The 17,126-nt window shown below is 41.0% G+C and overlaps 1 protein-coding gene across 9 annotated transcripts in view; it reads right to left on the bottom strand.

Annotated features, from left to right (window-relative positions):
- Positions 1 to 17,126, bottom strand: part of DAB1 (DAB adaptor protein 1) — a 482,616-nt gene that overhangs the window by 137,931 nt on the left and 327,559 nt on the right. Inside the window, exon 2 of one of the 9 annotated variants that reach the window (XM_075424404.1) lies at positions 13,750 to 13,862. The exons of the other annotated variants lie outside the window; for them this stretch is intronic. The gene's annotated coding sequence lies outside the window, so the exon portion shown is untranslated. The remainder of the gene's footprint in view (positions 1 to 13,749; positions 13,863 to 17,126) is intronic. 9 annotated transcript variants of the gene reach the window in all.

Here is a 17,126-nt window from a genome sequence, read left to right as displayed (position 1 = left end):
AACCAAGCCATCTTTCAGAGGAGACGCAGCACAGATTCCCTTGTTTACAAGCTTGTTTCTGCAAGGTATTAGGCAATCTCAATGATGAGGTGAACATCTGAATACCAGCTGCAGACTAAATTTCCAGTGATGCCCTAGATTTCACTGACTACACAAATGAGATGAAAGTTGCACACACAGGCAAGCAGAGGGTTTCCTGAATGCAGCAAAGATCCAAAATATTTTTATAAGCATTCTTAATTATACAGTCTCAACAAGGCCTGCAAGTTGAGCGAGCAATGAGGAATAACCATCAAATGAGCGTATTTCAGTACAGCAAAGAAAATCGATTAAAAATATGAGCAAAATGTTGATCTACTTTGCACACTGCTCTCCTTTAACACCTGGTATACTTCAAACAATGTACATTATATTCACGGATAATATAACCTAATCTGAAATAAAGACTCAGCTATAATGAAAAACAGTTGTTTAGCCAGCCAATTTTAACGCCAGGAGGTGAAGAATACCTAGTCCACTTCAAATGAGAGGGAATTTAGGAACGCAGAATTCAATTTCTCCACTTGGAAGGTAGCCAGGACCATTGGGTTAAGCACCCGTGCCCTTGTGAAAGGACCACAGGAAGCCAAATGACTACCAGCGGTCAGGCCCTCGGCTCTGCTTCTCCTTCGAGCAGGGCACCCTTGGCAGTCGCGTGTCCTCCAGCTCAGCCCCAGTGACGCAGGGCAGCGCTCCCAGCAGCTCCTCGGGAGCCTCCTCACGATGCCCAGCACCAGGCAGGCCCAGCCTTGCCCAGCTTGTGAAACCAGACAGGCTACCAGGGCGATATGGTGAGACTGCAGATGATGTCCAATTAAAGCCGTTCAGATAAGTATGTGTTCAGTGAAGTTACTGCCTATGTGTCACTTCAACATTTTGGATTGTTTTGTTTTTTTCAGTTCCACAGTCAAAATAGCAGGCAGCAATAATATTAGTTTGGAAGACATGTGATGTTTGTGTTACCCACTCAAGTTAATTAATGAAAATAACGACAGAGTTACAAAAATCAGAGATGATTAAGAACTTAAAGACCATCCTACCCATTTCTCTGCCAAGGAGGATTTGTTCTTAACAGCACTTTCTTCTGTTCTTCATCAAACTTGTAAAATGACGCCAGCAGTAAGAGTCACGTCTCCTTCCTTCTCAGGCGTTCATACATTCAGGCTGATTCGGAGGAATAAGTAAAACCCAAGAACAGAGGTTCTGCCAGCTTCGTATCATTATTCTGAGTTAACTGCCAGGAGATTATCTTGAGCAATTACTCTCATCCCTTCGTGCACACAAATTCCAGGTACCTGTAATCCTCACATAGCTCAACTGTTAAACCAATCTATCCCCTTCAGGTAAGATCTAATGGTAAAATCACATACCACTGAGTTTATCACCCAGACTATTACAGTCTCCATTATTCAATATTGCTTATTATTTTGTACTTACAAAGTCAGCGAGATGTGATTTTATTGCTTGCAAATCATTCTTACATTAGTCTTACGCTGTTATAACTTCACTCTGCTTTTCCAGATAAGCTTTCTGCTTTCTGCATATTTAAATAGTAACTCTAATTATCCCTACTTGATTGCCCTCCTCTTGCAAAGCCTTTCTACAGTATCATCTGCCGTGAATTCTTCAGCCTAGATTTTAAAAATCTTAATCCTTTAGATTTTAAAAAGCCCAAGAAACATCACATTCTTTAATTTTAATAACAGCAGAGGTGTTTATTTTTTTATTTTAATTTTAATAACAGCATAGAGGTGTTTCTTTTTTTTGAAAAACATGCATACTGGGTTCCATCTTCAGATATATTTTTTTCCAAAAACACAGAGAGAAGGGCAGATTAGCAATTACTACATTGGTAAGAGGGACAGTCCAGAACAGTGCTTAACAATAAAGTCAATGAAAGAAAAAACTATTGACATGGTATCAGATCAGCAAAGAAAAGTTCAGTCGTTGTCTAAAAATATTCCTTTTTTTGTTAACTATGTTTAAAAGAGTTTTCTGGATTTATTTCCAACCACAGTCGCAGAAAACACTGTATATTTCTAGTTCATAGATACACAGAAGCTACCTGAGGCTACATAGTAGCCACAATTCATGCTATTTAATGCATTAACCCAGGTAATCCATTCCAAGAAATGCACATTACAGTAGCTCAACACATGACAATAAAATGTGAGTAAAAACTAATGTTTCTTAAAAGAATTTTGTTAGTCTTTTTTACCATTTTTGTAGCGATTTTGCTATTTTGGTTACTCACAAGGTATTTTGGTTTCATTACAATGGTGTTTGGTAACAACACGTGTTGTTAAAGTTGCCTAACACTTCTTACTACGAATTCTCATTTTAGCTTCTTGGAACTTTACCAACCCAAAATGTACCTACTGGAGCTGAAATCTTCCCCGTAGCACAGCAGAAGCAACGATAGGTACAGTTCAATCTCCAAGACCTCGTCCTGCTGCCCTGAGACAAGAGATCACCCCTTCCTCCTCCTGCCTCGCTAAGCACAGTTTCCTGCAGACAGTGACCGCCTTTATCGCGCAATCCTGGTTTTGACCCTCTAGCACAGGTCTGTTCCTCTGCACCAAGACTTTAGGTGGAAAGCAAAGTTACTATGCGACTGCACGCACAACTTTGCATTCAGTTATCTTCCATCTGGACAATGTTGAGTTTAGCATTTCTTTACTGATGTGCTTGGCTCTGTCACAGTAATTTACATTTTTATGTATGTGTGTAATAACATACAGGAAAACGAGGCAACACAGGTGTACCACAACCATATTGCAGTGTCTTCTGAAATTCAGCTTGCAAGCTGTATTCTTTCAGCACCTACTCCTGCAAAAGTTACTTTAGCAACACATGGCAAGCCTGGCAGAAGCGATTATCTCTCAAAGAAGGCTTTGGCAGAGAATGATTGGAAAGAAAAACAAGAGGTCTAGTTGGAACTGTGACTTTCAGATCTGTTTATGTCAAAGCAGTATCAAAAAATGCTTGGAAAGACAAAACAATCCAGGCCCTGAATGCTCAGAGAGCACTTCTATTACTATAGGCAGCGCACTACTTTAATAAATAAACCAACCAACCACCACACAAAGACACCGTAGTCCATCTCTGAGCCAAAGACCTTCCTTAGGAAATGTGACATTCAGACAAGAAACAAAGCTTCTCTCTCATCTTCTCAGTCCCTCTCCACAAATTATACAGCAATGAAGACTGGTGGTATTTCATCTACCACCACCCCAAAAGCACAACACAGTGCCACACGGTCACTCCTGACCCAGCTGGCTTCACGCACGGCACTGACAAGAAAGCAGGGTGGCAGGGTGCTCGTTCTCCAAGCTCTGGCAAGTCCATCAACAGGGCTGATCCAACCAAGCTAATCAACTAGGAATAAAATTCTGCCGCTGTGCACATCCAGCACCAGGATCCACAGAATCACAAAATGGTAGGGGTTGGAAGGGACCTCTGTGGGTCATCCAGTCAATCCCCCTGCCAAAGCAGGGTCACCTACAGCAGGCTGCACAGGACCTTGTGCAGGCAGGTCTTGAATATCTCCAGAGAAGGAGACTCCACAGCCTCCCTGGGCAGCCTGTGCCAGGGCTTCATCACCCTCAGAGGGAAGAAGTTCTTCCTCATGTTCAGACAGAACTTCCTCTGCTTCAGTTTGTGCCCATTGCCCCTTGTCCTGTCACTGGGCACCACTGGAAAGAGCTTGGCCCCATCCTCCTGACACCCACCCTTCAGATATTTGTAAGTATATATTAGGTCCCCTCGCAGCCTTGTCTTCTCCAGGCTGAACAAGCCCAGCTCCCTCAGCCTCTCCTCGTAGGAGAGATGCTCCAGTCCCCTCACCATCCTCGTAGCCCTCCGCTGGACTCTCTCCAGTAGCTCCTCATCTTTTGTGAACTGGGGAGACCAGAACTGGACAGAGTACTCCAGATGAGGCCTCACCAGGGCAGTGTAGAGGGGAAGGAGAACCTCCCTCGACCTGCTGGTCACACTCCTCCTAATGCACCCCAGGATTCCATTGGCTTTCTTGGCAGCCAGGGCACATTGCTGGCTCATGGTCAACCTGTCATCCACCAGGACACCCACGTCCCTCTCCGCAGAGCTGCTCTCCAGCAGGTCTGCCCCAAGCCTGTACTGATGCATGGGGTTGTTCCTCCCCAGGTGCAGGACCCTGCATTTGCCTTTGTTGAAACTCATCAGGTTCCTCTCTGCCCAACTTTCCAGCCTGTCCAGGTCACGCTGAATGGCAGCACAGCCTTCTGGTGTATCTACCACACCTCCCAGTTTGGTGTCATGAGCAAACTTGCTGAGGGTACATAACTCTTCATCCAGGTCGTTGATGAAGAAGTTAAACAAGACTGGGCCCAGTACTGACCCCTGGGGGACATCACTAGTTACCGGCCTCCGCTGAGAAGCAGCCTGGTTGAAGAAAGTAAGCCTGCTTGCCAGTTTAGTTTCCCGTATGGAGGCTAGCTCAAAATCTTGCAGCTGCCCAAGATGATAACCGAGGGGTTATGAGGGCAAGTTCTGAACACCTGCAATACAGCCCCTGGTTCAAATAGACAAGAAAGGTATGTCAATGTGCCAGACAAGGTTTTAGGTTCCTTTTATTTTCTCCAAATTGATGACTTTGAAAGGAACACACGCCTTCAGACCCACAGTAGAGATGTCCCATTGTGATTTATGCTTTGCTCTGCTGTAACGCTACAGCTCTGGTAAGAGCAGAAGCAAGCGTATCGATTCTGCCGGCTGGGTGCACCCGCGGGGACCGAACCTGCCCTGGAGTCAGCACCCTGAGGCTGGGGACGGCTGCTCGGAGCTGAACGGCTCAGGGACAACGCGAGGGCAACAACCGGGCCAGATCCACGGTGACCTTCACAAAAACCTCCACAAAGTTGGCCGTGATTTAAGAGAAAGTTATATTGGTAACAAATGTATTAACAGCTTGAACATCTCCGCAAAGCAAATACTTCATTATTAGTAAAGGCTCTTAAATTGTTTTTTTTCAGCAAGACTCAACCTTCCCATCAGGACTGAAGTGCAATTGAAGAACAACTGCTCTCACCAGACCATAAGCAAACACGTCAGGATGCCCAGCCTTTTTGCAGCAAAGTAACCCTCTGCCAGTCTATTCAAGACCAAAACATGACTATATTCAGAATATTACTGGAAGAATAATTCTGTTTGAAGTTCAGTAACTCCCAGATTTTTATATGTGCAGTAATTTGATTCTATTTTTATCCATTAAAGAACATTTGGATTAACAGATTGAAAAAGTTCATTCACTGCTTTATATCCATACAACTGTTACAAACCCTCCCCCCTGCTGCCCCTATAATTAACTAAATCAAGGCAGAAATTACATTTACATGTTCTTGAAAATATTTAAAAATCATCATTAACATGTGTGACTTCATCTCATTTTACTTATGAGTCCAAAGTTGTATCCTGAATGCCATTTTTATAGAAATTGAGTGCCAAATACCACGAAGTTCCAATTTTATTGCCTATTTAAAAATATCCTAACAGCACTCAGGCAAATTAAATTTAAAATTAAACTTAAAGCAAAGCCTTTGCATGCCACCATCCTATTTCAGGCAACAATTTCAAGAAAGGAAAGGGAGAAAACAGACTGTACATATACTATAGTTCAAAATAGATTCCTCGTGTCAAATGGCATAATTTTTCCTTTTTTTTTTCCATTAAAGAGTTATTTTAAGTCTTCTGCTGAATATATTTACATGCACAATGAAACTTTTTCAGTGGTTCTTTCTCAATTATTCTAAGTGCTGTAACACTGCATACACTAATAGTGTACACATATATACAAATCCACACATAAATGTATGCACTCATGCACACAATATTCTTGCAAAAAGAATTAATGGAAGTTTTTGACTGGATGCTACCCCCTGCAAAGATGTTAAATGTGAACAGTGCTTACGGCTGGGTTCATTAACTAAAAACGTTGCTGTTGTCTGCACAATTTGTGTTGCTCACATCAGAATGGACGACATGTAAAATGCTAATTTACAGACTCAGTTCCTTTCAATTTACCATCAGGGTCTCTCTCCGCTAGGAAGTTCAGTGGTCGCTTACTACAATCCTCACAGAACAACTTGAGCTGAAACTTCACTCAGCCCCTGGAGATCAAACTCTGCAGGCAGTCTTCTCCAATATAAAGAAGAGGGAAGAAAAAAAAAACCCACAAACACCCCCTCCCCGCCCCCCGCCTCCCAAAAAAACTAAAAACAAACAAAACCAGACAAACAAACAAATAATGAAGAAGAAAAAAGTGGGGGAAGAAAGAAGAAAAAAAATAAAAGTTTTGAATGAGCTCCAAACATATCTTCTGTCATGCTGTCATGGAAAAGTGATATCCCAACAGCCACAGTCCACTGTCATTGGCAAACACCACATCTTCCAAGACAAGAAGCATTATACTTAAGAGTAGCAGCTAATGTCATTGTAGATAACTCGTTTCACAACTTCAGCTGTTCATCACCCTATCCTTCTTCAGTCCTTTTCCTAAAATCCCTAGTTGTAGAGCACCTGCAGTCCGAGAGGTCTGCTCACATCCAGTCTGAAAGCTGCTCTGAACTCCCACGCCAAGCATGGAATTTCACTTTATCAATTTAGTTTGGACTAAATGTCTCCATTACAGGTTGATGCCACACTTGATAAACAGATACTATTAAGAGATTAACTTCAAAATCACATTATTTCTCCAAACTAAATCACCAGCACTGGTACAGCCATCATGCCCTAAAACATTCCAGGACTTCACTCTACCACAGCCGTACCAGCTGTCTCTTCTTTAAATATCTGCGACACCCAAGTACTTCAGAGACCGTAAATAGCAATTTATTGCTATCACAATGTATTATACTTACAAATCCTTACATTATTTATACCTTTAAAATTCCTGGGCAGGTTCATCCGTTGTTTCATTTCCCTTTCAGGGATGCAGCACCGTGCTGTATCTAACTTTCCACAGGGCCCCACTGCCTCTCTGCCAACAGGGCTCCCTACTCTTTGGTCTACAAACTATTTGGTTTCAAAGATCTGTTCTTTACAGGGTAAGGTTTTAGCAGCAACTTAACGCCTTTAAATTCTTCTCTGTAACCTCTGTGCTAGTTTATCAGAGCAGTCATTAAGCCTGGGCACTTTGAGGCTGATGGGTATATCTAAGCTAGCCCACTTCGAACTAATTGCATTCAATTTAACATTCTCCAAGCACTGGCAGTCCTCATTCAAGCCAAGTGTGAAAGTTTTTAAATTAGCTTTTGCAGTTTGATTCACAGACAGCAAATGCAAAATGGCACAGGATTAATTTTTTCCCAACAACACAGTGCAACAAAATAGCCCAAAGGCTATATTAGTTCATTTGCTTTAACTATTAGGGAAGATTTGCAGCACAGAGAGTGCTCCAACGGAGACAAAAGCTCCAGAGGACTTTCAAAGCTTAATATTGCCCCTATTAATTAAAGTACCATACTTTGTACAGCCTTTCCACTCTGTCACTAGATGTGAAAATGGAAGTCTAGACCATTTAAGACAAGCCGCACTGATTATTGCTTAAAAGATGAACATACCAATACGTTTTTGTCATTTTTATTACCGATCAAATTTTTAATATTTAATAAACTCTAGTATTGGACTGTAAAATGGTCTCTACAGAAATCCACATTTTCCTTGGGAAAGTACAAATCTTGACTTCACATGTAATCTGACAATGTCTCTTTTGATCGGTCTGCCTGTGCTTGCCAAGATACAAGTTAAAAAGGAAGCCAGAATATTGAATCATCTACTACAAAATGATTCGTTAACTCCCACCACACAACAGCAGAGCAGGATGGAAATTTAGCTGTCTGGGCACTTTTTATTCTCCCAGCATTACCACTAGGCACATACACCGAGTTTACACAGTCAGCTTTCTGAACGTGCAGTGTCTTTTCACAAAACTTTCAAGCACACAAATTTCCCTTTGAGCAAGTACAGAGGGTGTGCACGAGCTGCTCCAGCGACAAATAGAAAAGTTCAACGTATACAAAACCCGATTAAATACTCTACACTCAGTCTTCAGAAGAAAAATATTTCTCCAATTTAAGAGACAAACTAAAATCTCCACTAAGGACTTAGCTCACCTCATCAAAGTACCTATCAGAATATTAGATAAATCCTAGATGCCCATTCTGACAATGTGGTTGATGCACACTACACCGCACTACCGCAGCCTTAAGCATCAGAAGAAGTAAGATACCACGAGATCAAAGTCAGCTAACTTCAATGGGAGCCTTTCCATCATCTTCAGAAGTTTTTAAGTGAGGACCACAACTCATAATCACTCTTTCATTCAAATTATTTGTAATACTCTAACAAGTAATAATTCTAATAACTGTATCAATAGTGGTAACTCATCACAGATGGAAACTATCTTGAGGTATAAATAGTATTTATAGAGAACTATTAAATTTATGAATTTTTTTTTTGCATGCATAGATAGATTCCACCTCAAAACTGCAGATTCCAGATTCAATATAGCCCAGGACATGCAGGCCACAAACTATAAAGTCAAAGGCCTATTTGTAAATGTCAAAATGTGAAGTCACTGAGGTGAATATAATTTAGACGCTTCTTGATAGGACTCAGAATGCTAATCTCAGATATCAACTCAGTTTTACCAGGATTTTCTATTCTGTGCTAAGAAGTTACATACTTGCATTAAGGCGATCGTAAATACCACTTTATTTGGTAAAAAAGAAGCCTCTTACACAGTAGATTTGCAAGCAAATGACATCAGAAAATCTTTATTTGTTAAAGTTTGAAAACAGAAACCACATTACCTATTTAGTGAAACATATTTATAGGACATTTAATAAAAAAAAAAAAAAAAACCACAACCTTGCAACTCTTTCTTCAAGGCAACTCCAGACCAGCCAATGAGACCAAACACGAATGCATCACTGTCTGCCAGCGGGCAGCCGGGGGCAGGGGCATCACCTCCACACATAAGCCCACACAGAAGATCCACAAACTCGCCTAGCTTCACTGACACTAAAATTTGATGAGTTTGCATTTCCAATCTCCAGCTGCAATAAGAATCATCTACACATAAGCCTAGTTAATACGAATGCAGCCTGGGTGAACATAATGAAGTCAGACCCTGACCCAGCCAAGGCTGTGACGAGCGAGCAGTGACAGCGGTGGGCAGGCTGGCCCAGCCTCCGTCAAACAGGAGCTGTCACACGAGCGCTACTCCTGCTGCCTCCATTAAAGTCAATTTCGGAACAGCTACAAAGGCCTGAACTGCAGCTCGACATGGTAATAAAGAGCAATTTTAATATGTCTTCACATTCATTTTATGACATCTTATCTGATGATGCTTATGTAACAGAAAACCGAGATGAGATTTCATTGATTTAAACGTATCAGAAAATCTAAGTTACACATACAAAACACAGAACTGAGAAAAGACACTAGTTTAAAACCCCATACTTCACCCACGCCTTTAGACCACTACGATTTTGTGTGTAACTATAGACAATACAAATCCTTAACACAAACGATCACAAAGCTTTACACCCGTAGGTATAATACAGCCCACTATGTACAGAACTTCTTTGGTGGTAAGCACAACTCCAGCGATCTCTGAATTCACTTCCAAAACTTGTAAAGCTTTATCAGCTCAGATGGTAAATAACTACAGGTTATTTGATAGCTAAACTTGTCAGAAACCGCAAAAGAGATACAATCCAATTGTTACTGAATCTAATGAATACACTTTTCTGGTCACTTCATGTCAGGTGCTAACAGACATCAGAATCATTAAACAGATTCACAGGAGACATCATATGTGTGTGAATATTTATGCTTAAGAAACTTTGAATTCTATCCAAATGTAAATGCCACAGTATAACTGATCAGTCATGATCATGAAAGTCTTCCAGAGTATTCTCATTTCTAAAACAAACTAAGATTGTGAAAAAATCAGGTTTTGGTGAACAGTTAGTGGATTACTGGCAATTCCAGAGCAGGTACAAAGCATTCAATGGGAATGGAAAACTGCCCTGGTATAAACAAGCCCATGTAGGATGACTGCACAATGCTTTGCAAATATCAAGTGGTAAATGCATACACTATCCAGTTGTTACATGTTGTAGAGAACGTAATCCGACATGTTGCAGATACCAGGATTCTGACATTCAAGTAGGGCATATAAATGACAGAAGCAGCACGGCTAAATTTCTTGTGATCATTGGAAAGTCTCATCTGGTGCATTTCAACATTTGGAAATCCACACGTACTTCAATTTTGAGAAATCAATTAATGCTCATCTTTACTGAACACATGAAAATATGTACGTGCTGATGAAAGATACTCTGCCTAGAAATTCTGATTCCATCTGAAAAGCGACATGCATTCTAGACAAGCACAAAACACTGGCACTCCCCTTCCGTGGTTACCGATAAAACACAAAGGACAGATTATTTTTTTTCCCCAGCACAGATATCGGCGTTAGTTGGAGGAAAAGAACGTGCAGTTTCAGCACGATCTGGGTTATCCTTTGGGGATCTCAGTGGATAGAAACGATTCCTGATATTCAGGACTGAGGCCTAAAGCAACACGTTTGCATTTGAAAGCCACTATGAAGTGCACTAAAGGCAGCAAGCACAATATACTGCACACTTCATCTGTTTCGGTATTTTTTCCCTTCCTGTGCTTATTATACTAACTTTATCTTTGGATCCTTAAGCTCTTCAGATGGGCCTTGGGTTTTTCTTTTCTCTCTGCGCAGTAAGATAGGGACTTGATAGGGACCAGCAGGGACGCTGTCCGTGACATGCACCTCCGATGAAAAAACATAACATAAATGGACAAGTGCATTCAGACAGTAATCCCAGCCCAACATTATTTCTTACTAAAATGGCTTCTAGAATTATTGTTTTCTACTATCTACCAAGTGAACTTCAATTCTAATCGAGAGACAAAAGGCTGCTTTGGAGCTGCACAGCCACTGTCCCAAGGGTACCAGGGAAAATTCCAGGGCCACGAAGTGCATTACTGTAACCGAGAAGAGGGAGCACTGCTGAAGATGAGGCAGGTAAAACACCAGAAGGTGCTGCAGGTCTGCTGTCCTCAAAGTGCCAGAAATTAACAGTTGGCAGACAGTTGTTGGGGTTTCCCACATAACTTCTTACCAACATAAAACATTCCTATCTGAAAGTTTATAGTGCTAATGGCAACTCTAACATCTCCTTTTAAATGCATTTCAGCTGCTTCAAAATAACACAACATTGCTATTTCTCTTCCCCTCCTCCCTGTTGAACTCCTGTTCTGAAACAAGCGTAGCTCACAGCCTTTCTGAAGCTTTTCCACCCATGTCCAACCTGAAAGCTCACTCTGGCCTCACTACAACAAAGCCAGTTCTCTGTCCAAACACACCATAAAGCTCATTCCTTTCTTTCTCACACTTCAGTCACAAGGATTTTCTTCCTAACACCCTCTTTCGAAAAGTTTCTTGCATCTTCTACCAGCAATGTCTTCTCAGCTGTTAAACAAGAGAGACCCAACAAACAACAGTGTGGCATGTCCAGGAGACGAGGAAGGCTCGCCCCTTTGACAGCAAGGAGCTGCTCATCGAAATGCAGCCTCAGTTGTTGAAAAGGTACCCCACATAAAAAAAACAAAAACATTGAGCAAAATCAGGTCCCATCAAAGCATGAACCACTACTGGTAGTTTCATTTAATTAGATGCATAAATACATATTTCAGTACCTAGTTTTAAAATAAACATCAGTTCTGTGCATATATACACATTTTTATAGATTTGCCTAAAAGAGCAGACAAACAGACATGACCAGAAGTTATGTCTGCTTTCACAGCAAGGCAGTTTCTTGAAAGAGAATAAAAGTAAGGCTAACTGCTAGCGAATTATACCATTTCACCTTTTTGCATTTGGTACAAATTGATACTACAGGATCCATTAGATACAGCAAAGAGGCCTTGCAGGGGAAAAAACTGCTAAACACTTACTCAAGTAAGTAGCAAAATAATGTCATTGTTTCAATATATTACTTTATATATTGACCAGATAGCCTATATATGTGTGTATATATATAAAAGCCTATATCTACTTAAGACAAGCCTTCAACTGGCAATTTGTAACTCAAGAAGCAAGTGTTGCCACCAAAGAAAGAGTTAACATGCAAATCGTCACTCAGTTTAATGTAGTTACTGATCTGTAACAGCATGGAACAAACGACTTCGAAACAGTTATGCTGGTGCAACAGAGCTATGCCAGTTGACACTGGATCCAGGATCTGTCCCAGCGTATAGCTCCTTCATTCACTCCATTAAATCATGTTTGCTAGCAACTACATTGCACTAATGGGTGCATAAAGCTATTCTGCACCTGTCAATTGCCAAGGCATCTGTGCAAGCACAATGAAATGGAAAGAAGTGAAGCAAGGAACCCTACCGTTAAAAATAAACCTAAATCAATACAAATAAAACTTAAGCACTTGGCATCTATGGCTGACTTCTTGCTAAGTATAAATGGTATCAAGGCATGTTTTTAGCCCAACACTACCTAACAATATTTCAGCAAATCAGTTTGTATCTTACTAAACAACACTATTTGCATTTAAGTGTCCTAATGCAAAACAAAGTAAATCTCCAAGTGGCAAATGCTCAAGATGAATGATCGTGCTGGGTTTCAGAAAAGTTTGGTTTTCTTCCAAGAACCACAAAGCTACTTCTGTTTTCTGCCTAGGTTCAGTGCTGTTTAATTTTGATGGCTCGGAGAGAATCACCAGTCCTGGTAGAAAAGCTTCAGTTCTGCTTTATGTTACTCCTATTTCCAAAACAACCAGTACAAAGCAACAGTACAAATCCAAGAAGTGGAATTTCCACAAAATGTTCCACTTGCATGAGTAGCTGTTATTGCCAGCTGCAGCAGCCAGAATATCAATTTACTTGCCGTACAAATTTTAGGAAGCATGAAATAAAAGTGAAGGCAGCCTTACCATTACCTGCTTGTTTTCATTTCAGAAGCTGCTTCCCCTTACTTTCTTTAAGTATCTACTAACACTTTTTTTTTATTGCAGTTCATCTTGAAAATTAATCATCATAAATTTAAAAACGTTTTCTTGCAAATCTGTCAGGTTTGTGGTGCTATTTCATTTATTACAAGACCACATGACGCATCAGAGCTCTGTATTTGAACATGACATATTTTCACTTTGTTTTGATACCACATTCGAAAATTGTTCCTATCAATCTTTCACTGGAGCCAAAACTTAACTGTCTTGTTCACTGAAACATTAAATGCCAAGTCACACAGATGAATAGAAGCATTTGCAAGTTTAACATCTGCATTTGCAGTTGCAAACATTTGCAAAAGTTTCCTGTCAAAAAAGTCTACAGAAGAGAATCCACACAAGTGAATGAAGTCCGCAGTCAGTACCCTAACCCAATTATTCCTAATCATTTTGGTCAGCAGATCACACCGAAAGTTCACAGATTTCATAAACAGGCTGATCTTTGAGTAGAATTTTGGAAGCGTTCACAGGTCAGATTTCCAAAGACTATTACAACGCGCACGCATTTGCCGGGCCCAGCCTATGCATTGTTTCAGATCCACGATTTTCTGCATCATTCACTAGAGAGAAGCAAAAAACCCAAACAAACAGGTCATATACTTACAGTCCCCATAATGCACCATTTTCTCTCTAAACAGTGGCAGCAAACAGGCACATCCAATACTGTATTACTTTCTTCTCTCATTCATGACGATGTCACACACAGGTTCTTTGATTCTGAAAGAGAAGCGTTTCCCAGGTTCTAAGGATAGAGGTACCCCAACCAATCCATCATGCTTTGTGTGCTAATGATAGACTCATGCATAAGAGGCACCAGAAGCAGTCAGAGGCAGCAGGCATGAAAAGGAGTGAATCAACTGTCAAGGGTTGTGATCTGAAGGACTGCAAGGCTGTGATTAGAATTTTCAATCAGGACTTCCACAATTCATCACGCTACAAGGGAAGGGGGGGACGTATTTCTTCATCGGCCCTTTCTGCTACCGGCAGAGCAAGTTCCAGGGCATTAGAAAAAGGGAAATCTTAACGCCTTACATTTATAAGCAGGTATGTTTGAATCTTCAGGGAGTGGAGAGTGAAAGATTTTCTGGGGCTGCATAGCTACTACTTTTTGTCTGCATACTCAAAACGACATTATTTGCAGCCCGAGCCTTCAGCTGATGAAAAAGCAGACAGCTCTTCTCTCTTCTGTTGTAGGAATACTTATAGACACCTGAGCAAGAAGTAAGCCTGGAAACCTTTGACTGTTGTCTTTCAGGACATGAAAAGGCAATCTTTCATCAGAATTTGCTAACGCACTCTGTGAAACGTCAGAAAACAAAAAGGCAGAGCTCTTCACAAGGATGGTATTCTCACAATCTGCGTGAAATCACCTGCAACACTGGACGGGTGGCACAGCCACATTTTCACCAGGTAAAAAGAACCAGCACATTGACTGAGCGCCTAAGTTCAGACTAATCAAACATGTGGTCTAACTTTGTTTTCCTGATGGTATTTGTTTGCCTTGGCACTATCTCTACAATCCCACAACTTAACAGCCTCAAACAGGACTCGGAGATCTGCTACAGCCTCTGTTTTGAAACCAGGAGAAAGCCACAACAGCTTTTCAAATGTTTTGTTGCTTCTTCCCCGCCCCGTCCTCACCTATGAAGTGTAGTAACTCTGCCTCACTGAATACAGATTTTGCAAGAACTCATTCACAATGGGGATTGCTGCCTCAGAGAGCAAGCCTTCAACTGGGAACTGGGTACTGGTGACTTGAACTACGTGCCACAGGGAACCAGCGGCCTGCCTGCGTCAATGTCACTGCTGAGTCCTTGTCTCAGAATCTAGATCCAAGCGACAGCCCAGGCAGATTAGACAATTTATTGAAATATATGAATGAAGCATTATTTTAAAAGGCAATTTTCATGTTCAACGATGAATAATGAACAGTAAAGACAGTTCTGATTTGCATAATTAATGTTTCAGTTATTGATATTCCTTCAGAGGGTCACTAGCCTTTCTTCTCCAAGTTAATTAATTAATAAAGCAACTCCTTTTATGTAGGTAATTGTAATCACTTTAATACTCAGAAGGCATGTAAAATATCTGGCACTTATTTTTTTAATGTTGCAACCCTCATGACACAGCGATCTTTTGCAAAATGTAAACACTCAATGGGTCCATTTAGCTCCTGACTAGAAAGAAATCCTTCGAAACTAACAGGAAAGAAATGCCTAAATTACGCACAAACATAGCAATATGGGCAAGACCACCTTTTGTCCTTACATTGCAACAGTCATATTTTCTTTAATGAAAATCTCAGCTTCGAGACAATCTACTGCTAACGGTGCAAATCTATCCTCACATTTAGCTGAAGATTGCTCTGAGGAGATAGAATCATTTAGCATAGAATAGATGTTTATGGGAAAACAAACTAGAAACTTGTTAGCAAGCAGCAAGCTTTAAGTGCTCAGCATTTTACAGGCAACACAGGAATTTTCCTGTTTCCATTAAGAAATGCACAAACAAATCCCATAAACAGAAACCTGACCCTACCCTTCTGTTACAGAAAGACCTATTGCCCATGGTAAATATTACTTATGCCAGGTGAGCTGGTTACTTTGCTCAGTGGCCAGCGCTTATGTGCAGCTGCAGCAGATCAGACATCATGCAAAATTCAACCTGGAAAGATTTACTGAATACAGTGCTTCAAGAAGATAAGAAAGCTATGAGGTTACAGCAGTTATGAAAACTTTTTTCCCCTCTCTCCTTAGCAACTGTACTGTGACCAGCTTCAGTACAACACTATGAACATCTTGACCCACGGGTTAGTTTAAAAGCTACACAGCCTGTCTGTGAGCTATTGTGTCACAAGTCAATGACTACAGCTTATGCTCTGTAAATCTCAGTCTTGCCCCATCCATAATCCATCCAAAACAGTTCGGCAAAAAGCATTCCAGTGGCCTCTTTCATCATGTCTCTCCTTGACGTGGGAGAATGAATATCAGATTACCATTTTTATCACACATAATATTCTTAAACCACTAACCTGTAGTCCTCCCATTTCTGACCCTTTCTATCTACATCCCCACACTTTCCTGCCGAACAAGCATCTTCATGGGGGGTGGTGGTGTTCCAGGCTGCCCTCCTAAAGTAGTGCTACACAGTTCTCCAAAGCCAATTCTTTGTTGCTAACATTTCACTTTGAATACATCTTTTATTGTGTGATTTAATGAAAGAGAAAGAAAGGGATACAAGATATCGGTATCTGAGTACTGGCACCACTGAGAAGCCGGTAACTGGAGTCCCATCATTCTGCTATTTCCTCATCAGAAAACAGCTACTGTCTCTCCTATGAGGCATTCCGGGAGACAGGCTTTGGGGTTTTTCTGCTTTATACAGTGCCTAGCACTGCCAAGGGAAACTGAAGGGAAGGAGGGCCCCAATCCACCTCCACAGTTCTGGGGAACTGGATTGCAGTGCTGGTAATAGATGCTATTATTTGTCGTACACACTCATCCGCATCACATCAGCTGCTAAGACCTTGCCAACATTCCAGACATCATCAAGAACCACTGCAACTTGTTTTCAGACTGTAAATCTCCAATCTGCTCTCCACCTGAGAGATTAAAAAAAAATGTGAAATAACCTAAAAACTGAAAGTCATCTCACAGAAAACGGAAATAGACACTGTACGAAAAACACATTCCAGGCTTGAAAATTCTCTCTTTTATGTAATTCTTATCCATAATCTTCCAGGGGATTGTTTTGATCTCTCTCTCCACAAGCACACCTCACAGTACTTTTAACCGCTGCAGATCTTTCTAGCCAGCGGTCGGCTGTGCATTCAACTGGTCCTTCTAGCAAATGGTATTCAAAAGAATGCAGCCACTAAGCAGATTATGAATAAAACACTCAGGTATTCTTTTCCGTGTTTCTCAGTAATTACTCACAGCCATGGAGTGTAATAGAGATCTGCTTCTTCAGCGTCTCACTTCT

The sequence above is a fragment of the Opisthocomus hoazin genome, chromosome 6 (assembly GCF_030867145.1).
Source record: "Opisthocomus hoazin isolate bOpiHoa1 chromosome 6, bOpiHoa1.hap1, whole genome shotgun sequence".
Classification (NCBI taxonomy): Eukaryota; Metazoa; Chordata; class Aves; order Opisthocomiformes; family Opisthocomidae; genus Opisthocomus; species Opisthocomus hoazin.
This window is presented reverse-complemented; position numbering and strand designations above follow the sequence as displayed.